Source organism: Pongo abelii, chromosome 6, assembly GCF_028885655.2.
Source record: "Pongo abelii isolate AG06213 chromosome 6, NHGRI_mPonAbe1-v2.0_pri, whole genome shotgun sequence".
In the NCBI taxonomy this organism is placed as follows: domain Eukaryota; kingdom Metazoa; phylum Chordata; class Mammalia; order Primates; family Hominidae; genus Pongo; species Pongo abelii.
In genome coordinates this window covers 147,314,150-147,331,269 of record NC_071991.2, presented here as the reverse complement: position 1 = coordinate 147,331,269, position 17,120 = coordinate 147,314,150, and the positions used below count along the sequence as shown (strand labels likewise).

Sequence of the window (17,120 nt, the reverse complement as noted above, 5' to 3'; positions counted from 1 at the left end):
ATATACCTAATGTAAATGACGAGTTAATGGGTGCAGCACACCAACATGGCACGTGTATACGTATGTAACAAACCTGCACGTTTTACACATGTACCGTAGAACTTAAAGTATAATAAAAAAAAAAGTTGTTATAAGTAAAATGTTTATTTAGAAATAGAATGTTTTTTGGTACTGCAAGCAAAAATTTGCATGTAGACAAAAAGTATTCTCAGCAAGGCAATTTTACTTTGTGTAGAAAGGGTGCTCTTTGCAGATGGAATAATGGCCAGAGCACACTTGAACAATGGAGGGAAGCAATTTTTATCTTTTACGTAGCTTGTCTTTGCTACTGTGTCTTGTCTCTATTGGCTGGAGCTAGACTTTGTAATTTAAACTAAACTTGATTGGCTTACAATTTAAAACTTTTTTAAATAGGTAAAAGTACTGGAGAAGAAAGGAAAAGAGGAAGTTGCTTATGAAATATTAGAAAATAACAACATTCTTTTTTTTAATTTTATTATTATACTTTAAGTTTTAGGGTACATGTGCACAACGTGCAGGTGTGTTACATATGGATACATGTGCCATGTTGGTGTGCTGCACCCATTAACTCATCATTTAGCATTAGGTATATCTCCTAATGCTATCCTTCCCCCCTACCCCCCACCCCACAACAGTCCCTGGTGTGTGATGTTCCCCTTCCTGTGTCCATGTGTTCTCATTGTTCAATTCCCACCTATGAGTGAGAACATGCGGTGTTTGGTTTTTTGTCCTTGCGATAGTTTGCTGAGAATGATGGTTTCCAGTTTCATCCATGTCCCTACAAAGGACATGAACTCATCATTTTTTATGGCTGCATAGTATTCCATGGTGTATATGTGCCACATTTTCTTAATCCCGTCTATCATTGTCGGACATTTGGGTTGGTTCCAAGTCTTTGCTATTGTGAATAGTGCTGCAATAAACATACGTGTGCATGTGTCTTTATAGCAGCATGATTTTATAAGGAAGGGGCATAGGCTGTGAGCTGGAACATGCTTGTAAGCAAGTTTAGCACAAATATCTTGGTTAAAGTACAAGGACATAGAATGTACTTATTCTTTTTTATCTAACCACTACATAGGATTAGGCTGAATGAAGAGTTACTAGCACAAAGCAAGGAGGCTTGAAGGAAGTTAGGTTTTAAAAGAAACTATTATTTTTAACACTTATGATTTATTCTTTAATAAGGAGGGAAACTTTGAAGAGGGAACTTTTTACTTTCTACAATTTGCTCCTCTTGATTTTATAGTTTTTTCTCTTTAAACTTTCTTAACATGTCTTGGCTTAGCTGTTTTGCTTGAGTTTTTAAAAGAAAAAGTTTTTTTGGTTGATGAAATACCAGGGTAAAAGGATAGCTAATTGAACTAGAGCACAAGTACTGCTCTAATTATTTGTCAGGGTGTCTAGTAAAGGTGTTCTACAATACTACTGTACATCTGCTTCGGGATGAATAAGGGCATAGTGATGCGTCAGCTCTTGGAAGTGCTTCACCTCACTGCCTCCTGTTTAGTCTCTAAGGAACACCAAATTATTCTCTTGTTGGAGACACGAGGTAAAATTGGTCTTGGAATATGGAGGCTGGATGGCCCTCGGTGGCTGACCCACAGGGTACTGCACTTCAGGAAATAGCAGAGAGAGAGTTTGGCACAGTTCACTATCCCAGGCTGTAGGATTTTGAAAAGGAGCTACCATGCAGTCGATGTCTTGTAGAGGACCATCTGAGTGGAAAGGGGTCTACCTGGACCTTTGGCCTACCATGCACACAAGCATGACCATTGCTTCTATTTAGAGTTCAGATAGAATATTTAATCTATTTTAGCCAGGCATTTATATCCTGATACCCTGTTTTAATTGCTATTGTTTGATTTAGATTTTCTTTTACTATAGAGACTTTGGATTTGTCACTGTGTTTGGGAGGAGTGATTGATGGAGAAGTTGAAGTAGCAATAAAGTGCATTTCAAAAATTTCTCTAGGATTTTTTTTTTTTTGAAATGTTGGCTTTTATACTATAAATACTTACAGGAACTCATTATGTCTTCCCAATCTGAGGAAGTCAAAGAGGGACAGAGATATTTTTTTGAAGTAGTAAGCTGTCTTTGGTTATGTAAATCTCTATAAGGTATAACTAAACAGGCATCAAAAGTAATAACTTGAGATGAGTTAGATCTAGTTACATTAATAATAAGATGGGGAGTAAAGGGAAGAAAAGAAAAAGAAAAGATAGATTGAGTTTTTCTTAGCTTTAATTTGATAGGGCTTAACCTTGGAACAATGGCTCATGATTCCGATGGTGATGATGCTTTCTTGACTTGGGTGTGATGTGTCTGTCTTTTTTCTGGTGTGCGAATGGCAGTCTCAGTGGTTAGCAGCATGAGGCAGGGTCCTCCCGAGACTGGCTTGAGTTTTTTTTTTTTTCTTTTTTCTTTTTGTCTTTCGATGATGACATGGTCTCCAGGCTGGTGCTGGTTTACCAGAAATTTTAGGGGTGGTACTTGTGTTAAAAGACTTTTAGTTCTGAGGGAAGGGAAAGTGGAAGATAAACTCAGTATATAATTTCTGAGAAACTGCTTTTTTTGTTTTAAATGTGGGGACATTAGCAGTGGAATGTAAGTAAGGCAATTTGTAGGTGTCTCTGATTTTATAGTCTCTACTGCCTTTTTGCTGAGAAATTTTCTTTTTTTATTTTTACTTACGTTGTCTCTGAGGGACTCTCTGGGGCTCCGTATTTTGTCAGAACTCTGCATGTCTTGGGGCTCAAGGCCCCATGGTGACACCCCTTGCTCCATCCCCGCTTAGCGTCGCCTAGGGGAATCGACAGCCCCGTCCCCTGTTAAGGTCTCCAGCTCCCTGTGGCCTTCACTGCTCTTGTGCGTGCTGCTTTGGGAATGAGGGGCTTTGTGCCTCACCTGGCCGCCTTCAGACTTTGCTCCTGTCCGAGCCCTCGCTGTCTGGCTCCTGGCCTGGGGCTGGGCTGTGCTGTCTAATGGCCACTTGGCCCCCTCCCCTGCACAGGAAGTGTCTGTTCAAGGTTAGGTTCCCCCATCGGCTTGTGCTGCAGCCTCTCTAGGAGCCGCTGGAGGTGGAAACGTGTTGTTAATAACTTTGTGCTTGAGGGCCCTTAATGGGTTTTTTGATGCAGTTGGAGCAAGATTTCCTTTATAAGGGGTTTGGATAATATTTCTCTTTGGTTTAGCAATATTTATTTTCTTTTTGAATTTTCATTAGCACCTATTTGTTTAACCTTTTAATGTAGGTAAAAATCCATATTTTTATGCCTCCTTAGAATTCTTTTAGTAAAAGTATATTTTACTTTCCTTACATGCTTTGCACATAAACTGTTTCTTTAATAGCTTTACATTTAGGACACCTAAGTACTTTTAAATTATACAATATTTCTTGCATAAATTCCCTATTACAACATTTTTTACAACTTTCGTAGGCCATCTTTGACATGCCTCAACTTTCTGACTTCTTTTTACACTATTTCTTTCCCCAGTTACACCTTCTGTGTCTTTCTCTAATCTCTGTCTCTTTCAGCCTCTCTCTGACTTATTCTCTCCCTCTGTCTCTCTCTCATTTGTGTGCACATTCTCTCTCTCTCTCTGTCATCCCATTTCCTTTTTCTTTTCTACTTAGTCTTTTGGGCTGGGTGGGATTTGCATGGCTGCAGTCTGGGCCCAGGCTGCGCCAGCCCAGAGGCTCAGCAGATGCCCGGCCCAAATTGCACAAGTCATTGACCCTGGGCTAGAGGGCCCCTTTGTCTTTCCTCCTTACCTTCACATCCATAGCCCTTACACACTTACTTTGACCTTCTCCTTTAAAGTACTGACTCTGCTTTCTTTCTCTTTGCATTCCTGAGTTCCCTTTCTTCTTTCACCTCTTCTAGAAAACTTTAAAACTTTGCCAAAAGATTTTTGCTTTCTGTCTCTGCCTTTCTCTTTCTCTCTCTGCTGGTCTTTCCATGCCTCTGCCAGCCACCCATGCTGCTGTTCTCCCCCTCCTTCCCCTCCCGCTAGGGAGTGGCCGGCGGGAGTGGAGCTTAGCCTCTTTCTTCCCCTGAGAAGACGGGAAAGGGAAGTTCTAAATATTTTTTCCTACTACCAGAGGTTTGTGTGCAGTTCAGTCTCCCCCTAATGGGGATTTTTCACCTCTTTTTAACCTCCAAGATACCCCAACTAAGGAATACTTCACTCGCATCCTGCAGCTTTTCTTTCCTTTGTCCTGACTAAGGAATGCTTTATTGCCCCTGCGGTTTCTCTTTCCTTGGTATGTCTTAACCAAGGAATGCTTCACTGCCCTGCAGCTTTTCTTTCCTTAGTCTTGACCACCAATGAAATTCTTTACCAGCTCTTCTGGTGTTGCCTTCCTTGGCTCATGCATGAGATTACCTGGTCCATGTGGTATGTGAAGATCTTTTACTCTAGGTCGCCGGCTGGTTTCTTTCTGCCTTGCTGAGAGTCTAGGTTTATTTGTCGCACTGGGTGTGACTCCATTCCTTACCCTGAGGCCACTGCAGTGAGGCAGTGGGGCACATCTTCATGAGAGAGGAAGAGAATGTATCCCCGTATGGGCCACCATTTTGTTATAAGTAAAATGTTTATTTAGAAATAAAATGTTTGCTTTTTGGTACTGCAAGGAAAAATTTGCATTTTAGACAAAAGTTTTCTCAGCAAGGCAATTTTACTTTCTGTGGAAAGGGTGCTCTTTGCAGATGGAGTAATGGCCAGAGTACATTTATCTTTTTATGTAGCTTGTCTTTGCTACTGTGTCTTGTCTCTATTGGCTGGAGCTAGACTTTATAATTTAAACTAAACTTGATTAGCTTACAATTTAAAACTTTTTAAAATAGGTAAAAGTAATGGAGAAGAAAGGAAAAGAGGAAGTTGCTTATGAAAAGACTTAGAAAAGTAATAACATTCTTTAATGAGGAAGGGACATAGGATGCGAGCTAGAACGTGCTTGTAAGCATGTTTAGCACAAATATCTTGGTTAAAGTACAAAACATAGAATGTACTTATTCTTTTGTATATAACAGCTACATAAGATAAGGCTTAATAAAGAGTTATCAGCACAAAGCAAAGAGGCTTGAAAGAAGTTAGTTTTTTAAAAGAAACTATTACTTTTAACACTTATGATTTATTCTTTAATAAAAAGAGAAACTTTGAAAACAAAACTTTTTACTTTCTACAAATGTCAAAATAGAAAATGCGGAGGGGGCATCTGGAATCGAACTGGTGACCTCTTGGTTTGCAGTCCAACACTCCACCCCTGAGCTATGCCCCCTCCTGCTATTGTGGGGTTCAATTAATGTCTTTGACATGTACAGTCACACCCAGATGAACTATGCGTTGCCACTTCACAATGGAAGCTCCTAGGAGCTGCCAGGCCTACCTCAGTGAAAACTCATTGACCTTGTGCATAACAAGAGGCAGTGCCCCCTTCTCAAATACCCCGGATCTTGTGTCTTCCCTGCCTTGAGTCCTTGGTTGCGGGCAGCAGCCTGGAAAAGCACTGCCAGTGGCTGCTAGAATGGCCTTCAGAGTCAACCTCCAGTACCTGTTATGGTGGGCACGTACAAGAGAAACTGTGTGACTGAGGTGTCTGTCCTAACACACTTAATGACAGAGTTAGGTCTGGCTCTCCTAGCCCAGTATTCCATTCGGGGCAGATTCAACACAACTGCAGTCTAGGACAAAAGATGATTCTTCCAACTTTTACTTCTTCAGTTAATACAGATGGAGAATGATAGAGAAGGAGCAACTCCAAGAAATAGTGAGAAGTGTGTAGCTGAGTAGATTTCCCAGAAGCATTAATAGGGCCAATGTTACCATAGTTTCATGACCAGAAACTGTTGCTACAGAACAACCCCACTTGGCTCGCATTGTTTTTCTTAAGTGACAGGGTATTTTTCTGTCATCCAGGCTGGAGTGCAGTGAAACAATCATAGCTTACTGCAGCCTCTAACTCCTGGGCTGAAGCAATCCTCCCACATCAACCTCCTAAGTAGCTGGGACCACAGGTGGGTGCCCCCATACCCAGCTAATATTTTTTATTTTTTTGTAGAGATGAAGTCTCACTATGTTGCCCAGGCTGGTCTGAAACTCCTGGCCTCAAGTGACCCTTCTTCCTTGGCCTCCCAAAGTGCTGGGGTGACAGGCATGAGCCACTGCCTCCAGCCTCCCATGTGACCTTTTCTGATGACAGACAGAGCCCCATCCCACCTAGAAAGAACACTTGGAGTAACACTTGGGTTACACCTTTACACCTCCTCAGCTGTGCCAAGGCCCCACTTCTGCTCTTGTCACAGGAGCTGGTAAACTCTTCTTCTGCAAACTGCCTTTCCCTGCTACTGGAATTTTCTCCTTTACCCACAGGCCTTTGCCCTGTAGTCCTGGCAACCTTCTCAGAAGGCAGTCAACAGCCAGCCACTCCTCTCTGCTGCAGGCCCAAGAGCCTGGGGAAGCACTGACTTCCACCGTGATTTCTATGATAATGTTAAAATCCTCTTGCTTTTCCTTTTTGGCAGTAAGGTGGACTGCCAGGGAAGATGCAAAGGATTGATGAGCCTGCAGGAGCACAAAACGCTGTGCTGGCAGGGCTGGGCAGCAGCCTGAGTCTAGGAAGGCTGGGACTTGTCTGGATTCCGGAGGCCAGGTGTCAGTAGTACAGTGATGAATGGGCATTTCTAGGAAGAAGTCTTAGGCCCCACACATGGTGAGGAATCAGGAAGGAGACTGCCTTGCACAAAGACAGGATACAAGAAGGGCTGAGCTCTTTCAGAAGGAGTGAAGAGAAGACAGGAAAAGAAAACCAGTCCCGAGAATCCCTAGCTGTGGGCTGAGTGACTGGGGTTTAATGGGCCCTGAATTCACAGTCTTTATTGGGTCTGAAAAACTACAGGCAACTTATTTCAAGTTGGAGTTGGATGTGTAGTGCTATAGGCTCCTGGCCAAATGAAAATCCTCCCCAGACTGCATCAGGAACTATGCTTCAAAGAATGCCTATCGATAGAGTTTGGACAAGTACAATAAGCCTGGGAGAAACAGTGCAGCGTGGATACCAATGGTGTGGATTCTGAAGTCAGACAGCCTGGCTTCAAGGCCTACCCCACTAGAAGACCTTGGGCAGATTACTGCCCTTCCCTTTCTTCAACTGTGTTATCTGTGAAATGTGGGTAATAAGAGTGTCTACTTGATGGATTGTTGTGTAGATTGAATGAGTTAATCTATGTAAAGCACTGAAGGACAGGACTGGCACGTAGTAACTTCTGTATACTGTTTGCTGAACAGTTAAAAAGTTCGCAGGGAAATCAGCTGACATTCATGAGAGCCAATAAACACAAGTAAGAAAATAAACCCATACAGCAGGAGAAGGTATCTATTGCACATAACTGATGAAGGGTTTATACCCAAAATATATAAAGAATTGCACAAGACAGTTTAAAAATACACAACTCAGTAGAAAAATGACGAAGAGACTCGAGCAGTTACTTCATACAATTGGACATCCAAGCAACCAATAAGCCTATTAAAAGATGCTCAAACCTCATGAGTCTAGAAAGGTGCAAGTGAAACCACAGTGAACTATCGCTAGAATTGTTGCTAGGTTGGTTAAAATGAAAGAGACTGATGTTACTCAGTGATGGTATGTGGAGCCACAGTAACTCTCATCCCCTGCTAGTGGTAGTGTCATTTGCTGTATCCACTTTAGAAAACTGTCTGGCATTATTGGCTAAAACTAAAACTAGAAACACCCTCTTCCTCAACAGTTATATTCCTTGATAGAGACATCAGAGAATGTATATGTACATGCAAGAATGTTCATGGCAGCATTTCTTTTAATAGTCCCAAACTGGAAACAAATGTCCATGAACAGTAGGATAGGTAAATAAGTCATGGTCTAGTCATACAATGGAATCCCAAACAGAGTTTTAAAAAGGACAGAGTACCACTACAGTGGAAAAACACAGATAAATCCTATAGACATAAGATTGAGTGAAAGAAGATAGTTTCAAAGGAGTAACTATGTATAATTCCAGTATATAAAATCAAGAACAGGCAAAACTAGTCCATGGTGATAGAGTAGTGTTACCTTTTCGGGAGAGAGGGTAATTGGGAAGGGGAACCAGGGGGCCCTCTGAGGTGCTAGAAATTTTCTGTATCTTGATTTGGGAGGTGGGTACATAGGTATGTATGTGTACAAATTAATTGAGCTGTACGTTGAAGATTTCTGTACCTTACTGTGAGTTGTATTTCAATTAAAAGTAAATAAAAAGGAAGACATTGATACTTTTCATTTCTGGAATGTCTTAGTTGATTTATTTAAAAAATATATTTGGTGATTTTTGATAGTCTTTTGCTCCTCAATTCAGTTTCCATTTCTCCTTCAAGAACACTTTTGTCTTGCTTTCAGTTTTCAATTGAAAGCTTTCACCATTCCACCATTAAATAAGATTTCTTTTTATGTTTTAGGTAGACACATCATGAAGATGTGTTGAATTTGATTGGATGTTTTTCTTCATCTATTTTAATGACTTGATTTTTTTCCTTTAATCTGTTGTCTTAGCTTGGATTTCTTTAGAAGCAGACCCTGAAACTAGAATTTAAGAGCAAGTAGTTTATTTGGGAGATAAGTTCAGGAAACACCAGTAAGGAGTGGGAAGTCAGAGAAAGGAAAGAAGCCAATAAAAGGTGGTGTCAACCTAAATAACAGACAGAAGCTCTCTGAAAGGAAATTATATTTATTTAGGGAATGAGCATTGGCAATGGGAATACAGGTGTCACAGTAAACTATGTGTGTTTTTGAGAAGGTCATGGTAAGGGAAAGTTTTTAAAGGCAAAATGAGAAGGATTATATAAATTGTTTTGGAGAAATAATTCCTGGCTACAGCAATCGGTAACAAGGGTGGCAACAGTCCAAGGCTGGTCAGGCTTTTGCTGGGCGGATGTCCTTGCAGAAGTATTTTTTGTGAGTGTGTAAGGTTACAATAGCCTTTGTGCAAGGTTGTGGTTTTTACAGAGTCTTTTGTGATAGTTCTTGTTATCAGGAATTCATATATAAAAGGTCTACCTTTGTGGCCTTCCCTGGCTCCATTTGTCGGGTTTTAACACAGTGACTCCATTTTCATTCTGACAGCTTTCACAGTGGGATATTGGAAAAGTTACCATTATAGGCATCTGGAGCTTAATACCGTTGGGGACTTTGTAAGATGTATAACATGCTTGAGGGTTACCCTCTCCAAAAGAACAAGGCAACTTGTGTATTTCTCCATCTACTTCTATCAGTCATCAGTAGAGGGTTGCTTTCGAAGGTTGGGTCCTAATGATTTGGTACTTTCAGCCTGTTATATGTTTGGGCAGCCTGAGAATGCCCTCAGACATAAAGTTACAGGTGCTGACAGTTGAAATTGGGGCCTGCATGCACAGAACTGATAAGTTCTAAAGGAATATCAGTGGGGCAGCAACAGCATTTACTATATCCTATAGTGTGGTGAATTACAGTAATAGATTTTTCTAATGTTAAGTCAAGCTTACATTCTGAAATGATCTTAATTTGGTTATTATGTGTTATTCTTTTTTATGTAATGCTGGCTTTGATTTATTAATAGTTTTGCTTATGGTTTTTAAAGTCTATTCTATATTAATTTGTGAGATTGGCCTGTTTTCTTACATTGTCTTTGTTATTTTTTATAATAAGTTTAGCCTCATAAAATGAGTTGGGAAAGGTACTGCTGTTTTTAGTTTTCTATTGTCCAGAAGTGTCTGTGTAAGACTTACATCATTTCTTTCTGAAGTGATTGGTATAACAAGTGTTTGGTATAACAAGTGTTTAAACTATCTGTGCCTGGAAGTTTTTTGTTACTTTTTTAATGGCAAAATGTTTCATTATAAATTCAAATTCCTTAATTGTTCCATGGTTAGTCATGATTTTTAGTTCTTCTTGTGTTAATTTTGATAAAATTAAACCAGATGTTGAGGACAAATACCACTAGTATAAGCATAAAGTAAGATTTATTTGGGAAAAGTTACAAACAATGCATCAGAATGTCTGCAACTTCCCAAACTCTCTTTATTTCAAGGAAACATGTTCTTGAGCTGGACACAGTTAGACTCACGGTAGCAAGTACTCCAGAAAAGACATTCTTTCTCTGTGCCACATCAGATATTTACAGGGAAGTTTGGAGGGAATACTTAACAGTAGAAGCTTCTTGGCAAAAGAATCAGCCTTGCTGGTAGACAGGGGAATGTGGAGCATTGCCACCAAGTGCTTATGAGGTTGGCATAATGGCACCTGTATCAGCTAAAAAATTGTATTTTTTTCCTTTGAACCAGCTTAGTACTGCTAAACTAAAGTGGATTAATGAGAAGGGAGAGAGAGCCGAGACCATCAAGCAGACAAAGAATTTCTCTCTTCATGTAAGTTCTATTTTTCTAGAAACTTTTCCATGCCATGTAAATATTACATTTCATTGGCATAAAATTGCTCATAATATCATCTTACAATCTTTTTAATTTTGGGGGAACTATAATAATGCATCCTTATCTCTCCTGATATTGGTTATTAGTGTTACTTTGTCAATCTTGTCTGGATTATTACTTTTATTGTTTGTTTCAAAGAACAACTTTAGCTTCATTGACCCTCTCTCTTGTGTGTTTTCTACTCAATTACTTTGTGCTTTCATTAATTAATGTATTACTTTCTCCCTTATTTTTTCCTTGGAGTCATTTTACTATTACTTTCATGCCTTTTGGGAGAGATGCTTAGTTTGTTCATTTTAACCTTTTCTTTCTATAATACTAGAGATGCATTAAGGCTGTAAATTGCCCTCTAAGTACTCTAGAGCTGCAACTGATAAATTTTAATATCTAGTATTTTCATCATTTAGTTCAAAATATTTTATAATTCCTATTACAATTTATTCTTTGACGCATGGGTTATTTAGAAGTAGAATTTTCAGTTTCTAAACACAAAGATTTTCTAATATTTGTTGGATTTGTTAGTTATTTGATGTTATTAATTTCTAGCTTAATTTTATTTTGGTCAGAAAACATGCTCTTTATGATTTCAATACTTTGGAATTTGTTAAGACTGGCTTTGTGGTTCAGTATACAATTCATGTTTGTCAGTGTTCCACGTGCGCTTGGAAAAACTGCATATTCTGCATTTAAGTGCAAGATTCTTTACATGTTAAACAGGTCAGTTTTGTTAGTCATGTTGTCCAAATCGTCTGTGTCCTTTTGATACTATGTGTCCTTGTTTACAAATTCACAAGGATTTTTAAGATCTCTCACATGAAAGATCCAGCGGAGGTTTATCCATTTCTCATTTTCAATTTTGTTTATTTTTGCTTATTATGTTTTGAGGCTATGTTATTAGGTATACCAAATTTAGAATTACTCTTTTTGGTGAATTGAACTTTCTGTCAATACAAAATGACTCTCTTTATTCCTGGTAATGCGTTGGGCCTCAAAAACTATTTTCTCTATTACTTACTATAGCTACATTATATGTAGTTGTTATAGATACAGATATCTTTTCCCGTTCTTTTATTTTTAACATTTCTGTATCCTCTCTCATGAACAAGATACAATTTTTTTTAATCCAGTCAGTTTTTTTGTGTTTTAAGTGGGGAATTTAATGGATTATATTCCATGTTCATACTGGTAACACTTTTGATTAAATTTCCTGTCTTTGTCCGGCAAGTTCTAGTTTCTTTTTATCTCCTTTACGGTCTTCTTATGGACACCATAGAAAGAGATCCTCATAGTTTAGAGGTGAGATTCCTACCACAACCAAGCCTGGAATGAACTGGTAAAAATCTGCAAGAGTCCCCTGAGCGAATGGATTCCTCTACTGAGGGGATCACCCATAAGATGGTTAATGTGTGACTGACAGAAGGTAGAACTGGGCTGTACACAAGGAAACCAGTAACCTGGTCTACTCCTGAGAGTGACCTAGACACCTTGGGCCAGGATCTGCATAGAATTAAAACACAAAGAGCTGGAGAGTACAATCATTGGCACTCTCTTTGTGTTAACCTAGGCAGGGACAGGTGTATCTGGGGACATCAGTGTTCTCAGTGCCTATTGAGAGGTGGACTCCAGAGAGGAGCGGCACCCAGTTCCAGCTCCAACAAAATGACACCCCTCCTCTTCGCACTGTCCAAGTCCCTCTGCTCAGACTGCAGGCTCATCAGTGACCTGCTGTCTCCCCACACTCTGTCCTTGCGATGTGTTCCCTCTGCTTTACAGGGAGAATCAAAGCTGCCAGACCTCAGCTCCTCGGCTTCCCACCCTACCACGGAGACATCTCTCTTCATCTGTTCTCAGTCCCTTCCCTTCTGTCTCAGAGAAAACATTCTCCTCTTTCCTTCCAAAGCAAATCACCCCATCTGTACTGTTGTCTCTATAACTGAATTGATTGAGTTCTTTCTCAATCTCCTTGCTTCCCCCACCCAAAGAATGCTCAGTCTCTATCCTAAGTTAGATTAGATTACCCACTTTCCCTTGTAGCTACTGCTATATTTCTCTCTGGAAAAAAGAAATTTTTATTTCTCGACTCTTCTTTCTTACATTTCCTCAGCCTTTACATCTGATCAGTCACCAAGTCCTATATATTTTATCTTGAAAGTTTCTCTGGAATCCCTTTTTCTCCTCTGCATTCCTTTCCTTACTCTGTGTCACTGGGCAGGGTATTTAACTCTATAAGCTTCAGTTTCTTCTTCTTAAACACAGATAACATTTCTTATGACAAATATAACTTATGATAAACTGCCTAGTGTGATATTAGCACATAATAGGGGTTCCGAAAATAACACCAGTTCCTGTCCTTGTCTTTTGGGAAACTCCAAATCATTCTCTGTAATGTCTCCGAAATGACCTCCTGAAACAAATGACCTGACCTGGTTGCTTCACTTTAGGGCACAGGACTCCTGTAGCCCACAGAACAAACTCAGAATTCAGCCAGTCATGGTGGTTCACGCCTGTAATCCCAGCACTTTGGAGGCCGAGGTGGGTAGATCACCTGAGGTCAGGAGTTCGAGACCAACCTGGCCAACGTGGTGAAACCCCGTCTCTACTAAAAATATAAAAATTTGCTGGGTGTGGTGGCACAAGCCTGTGATCCCAGCTACTCGGGAGGCTGAGGCGGGAGAATCACTTGAACCCTGGAGGTGGAGGTTGCAGTGAGTTGAGAACGTGCCAGTGAACTCCGGCCTGGGTGACAGAGTGAGACTCCATCTCACAAAAAGAATGGTTGGAATTCCAAAACATCTCATACGTGCAGAGTTTTGAGTCTAGTCACCCGCTTCCAAGCCTTAGGCTGCAGTCACAGTCTTCCCACCCCCTGCTCTGCACACTCATCACACAGACACTTCCAGTCTACTCCATATGCAAGCAGGCACACCTGCAAGCACAAACACACACAGGTGCACACACACCCAGGCACACACACCTGGGTCTTTCTTTTAGACCCAGAAAGCACTGCAACAACGTTGCATCTTTGTTCCTCTGCGTTTTCTGTCTGGCATGCCCTTCCCACACACTCACCTTCAAGACCCCACTGACGCTCACTGTCTCTGCAGAGCTGTCACGAAGTCCACACCCGGAGGTATCCCGGCTGTCATCCACACTGCTTTCTGTCGCAGCTAATATCATCTTTTGTTGCACATCACTTTTCCTCACTAGATCAAGAGCTTCTAAGAGAGAACAGGGATGATTTGTGCTAGATTTCACTCATCTCTGTATCCTCCCACAAAGGCTGGCCTCTTGATTACTAAATATTTGAGAAATGTAATTGAGGGGATTGACTGCTGACTCTGTATAGGTCAATAGCTCTCTGGAGTTTTGTTCTCACCCAGAGGGAGAAGGATGAGGGAGAGGAGGCTGCAGGGGTGGCTGAGGGCTCCGTGGCCTCGGTGGAAGGGGGGGAGTAGGCAGCAGGAAGAGAGACACATTTTCAGTGGGGTGGGTCAACCCTGCTTATGTAAGATGGCAATGTCATAGCTATGGTTTCAACACTGAAGAAATACTAGTTATGGCTGGGCATGGTTTCTCATGCCTGTAATCCCAGCTCTTGGGAAGCTGAGACGGGAGGATTGCTTGAGATGGCTAGGTCTAGACTAGCCTGGGAAACATAGCAGGACCCCATCTCTATGAATTAAAAAATAAAAAAATGAGCTGGACATGTGGCACGGGCTTGTAGTCCTACCTACTAGGGAGACTGAGGCAGGAGGATTGCTTGAGCCCAAAAGTTTAAGGGTACAGTAAGCTGTGACCTATACCACTGCACTGTAGTCTGGGTGACAGAGTGAGACCTCTGTCTCTATAAAAAATTAAAAATTAAAAACAATTCGCTGGGCATGGTTGCTCGTGCCTGTGGTCCTAGCTATTCAGGAGGCTGAGGTGGGAGGATTGCTGGAGCCCAGGAGTTGGAGGCTGCAGTGAGCTATGATCATGGCACTGTACTCCAGTCTGAGCTGGACCTGAGCTGAGTGAGAAACTCTTGAAAGAAGAAAAGGAGAGGTAAGGAAAAAGGAAAGGGAAGAAAAGGGAGAGGAGGGGAAGGGAGGGAAGGGACTAGTCAGAAAAATACAGTCATTCACCTGTTGAGTGACAAGTCAAATAACGGCTTGGATCTAGTGCATGAGACTACAGACTAAAAAATCTCTCTGTTTCAAATCTCCATGCCGACTCCTTACTGTTTTTTTAGTGGTGTTTTTTTTTTGTTTGTTTGTTTGTTTTGTTTTTGAGACAGAGTCTCCCTCTGTCAACCAGGCTGGAGGGCAGTGGCACAGTCTTGGCTCACTGCAACCTCTGCCTCCTGGGTTTGAGTGATTCTCGTGCCTCAGCCTCCTGAGTAGCTGTTATTACAGGTACCCGCCACCATGCCTGGCTAATTTTTGTATTTTTATTAGAGACGGGGTTTCGCCATGTTGGCCAGGCTGGTCTCAAACTCCTGGCCTCAGGTGATCCGCCTGCCTCGGCCTTCCAAAGTGCTGGGATTACAGGCATGAGCCACCAGACACAGCCAGGCATTGTTCTATGTGCTTTAAACCCTCACCAAGAAAACCTGTGAGGTGGTACGATTATTGTCTTCCGTTTGACAGATGCAGAAACTGAGGCCCAGCAGAGATTGAGTAACTTATTCGAGTTGTCACTCACCTCACATGCTCCAGCAAGCATCCAGGAGGGCCTGCCTCTTGGAATAGAAATCAGACATCCCACAGGAACTTCTGAGGTTTTCCCATTGCTGCCAGATGTATGCAAGGAACACGTGATCTTCGTAATTCCAGAGCGGGGCAAACTGCTTGGCACCTCTTCAATAGGTGACATTCAGTGAGTAAATGACTGTGACTCAACTGTGACTCTCCTGACAGCCTCGGCCTCCTCAAGTATTCCCCTCCAGGTTGTACTTGTCCTTGTTAGCACAGTCTCATGAGACTGAAGTCCCTACCCCTCAAACCTTAGCCTGCCAATTCTAAGAATTCAGAAATGCAGCTCTGCACTCTGTGGCTGGCTCTGGACCAAAACGAGCACCATTTCTCCTTGACCAGGAGTATGGGATGGAAGGTAGAGAGGAGGGGCTGGAGAGGAGGAGCATGGAGGGAGTGGCTAGGGAGGTCGGCAGTGCTATCTACTGAGGAATTCCTGAGACCTGCTTTGAGTGCATTGTGCTAATGAGGTGGGGGATTCCAAGACGAGGCAGCCTTCAGGGCATCTGGATGATAATAATGGATTGAGGAGGTAAACCCCATACAGATAGAAGGAACATCAGTGTGGCCCATGCCAATCTAAGATGTATGTGGATAAAGTTCACTACCAAAATTAAACTTAACAGAAAGGAGAACCTGGATTTGAACCAGGGACCTCTTGCTCTACAGTCAAAAAGCTCTAGCCCTGAGCTATACCCCGATGGCACACTGAGGTTACCTAGTTAATACCTTTCATCAGTGGGGGAGCACTCAGCTTTGTAAAATTAAATGATGGCTTCCCTCCAGGACTGACTTTCTGGAAGCTGCCAGACCTGATTCACAGCTAGACACCTTCCCTCAGCTCTGCAGCTCACCAGGCCTGTCTCTGGGTGGAGCTATGAGCAGGAGAAAAGGATGGAGGCTGCTCGTGGAACCCCTAGCCATTTCCCATTGTTTTTTGGGGTTAACCCAAGAGCCGGTCACTGGTCTCCAAAACAGTCCACAGATTCCGATCTGACCTCCCAGCCCGAATTCCTTTTTCCTGCAGTAAAGACAGAGTGGACAAATATGATAACTGATGATAAACTGCCTAGCATGATATTAGCACATAGTAGGGCATAGTAAGCATTCAAAAAATAACACCAGTTCCTGTTCTTGTCTTTTGGCAAACTCCAAACCAGTATCTGTAATGTCTCCTAAATGACCTCCTTAGACAAAGGACCTGACCTGGTTCTTCATTGCAGCACACAGGTCTCCCTGTGGCCCACAGAACAAAGTTGGAATTCCAAATCATCTCATACGAAGACTCTTGAGTCTAATCCCCCACCTCCAAGCCTTGGGCCCCAGTCACAGAGTGGGCTGTAATTCACATGTAGCCGTAGAGCTACAGGAGTTTGGTCGTAGGGGCAGCACTGCAGAGCCTCTGTCTCCCTTGTTAGAGGAGCTGAGCCAGGCTTTTGGCCTACAAGGTTGAAGCAAGGGTGTGAGTGAGCTCTGGCGTGAGAGAAACCAATTCTCCAGGGGAAACATCTGCCCTCCATGGGAATGCCGTGTGCTGTGATGTGTCTCCCCAGGTCTGGCCACCACTCCAGTACACCAAACTGCTGCTGTGGGAAGGAGCCGGGAGAGTGATAACTTGGGGTACCATTCCCTGTCTGTTTCTGGGGAGCCTGCTGTAGTACTACTCTCTGGTCTGTCCTGGAAAAACCCAGAAGCATACTGCATCACAGCTTGAGAAATTACATATGTAGGGGGAGCAGGGAGCTAGATACCAAGAATATGAGGGATACCTGTGGAACTGGTCCTGGAAGAGATGAGAAGAAGTTATCCATGGAGCCAGGTTGCAGCTGGGTAGGCCTGAGCTGTAGCTTCCAGTTCCAGGGAAAATCAGGTGGAATGGATGAAAAG

General features: G+C 42.1%; 1 pseudogene; it reads left to right on the top strand.

Annotated features, from left to right (window-relative positions):
• LOC100939227 (zinc finger protein 746-like) overlaps window positions 1–17,120 on the top strand; it is a 72,402-nt pseudogene that overhangs the window by 41,793 nt on the left and 13,489 nt on the right.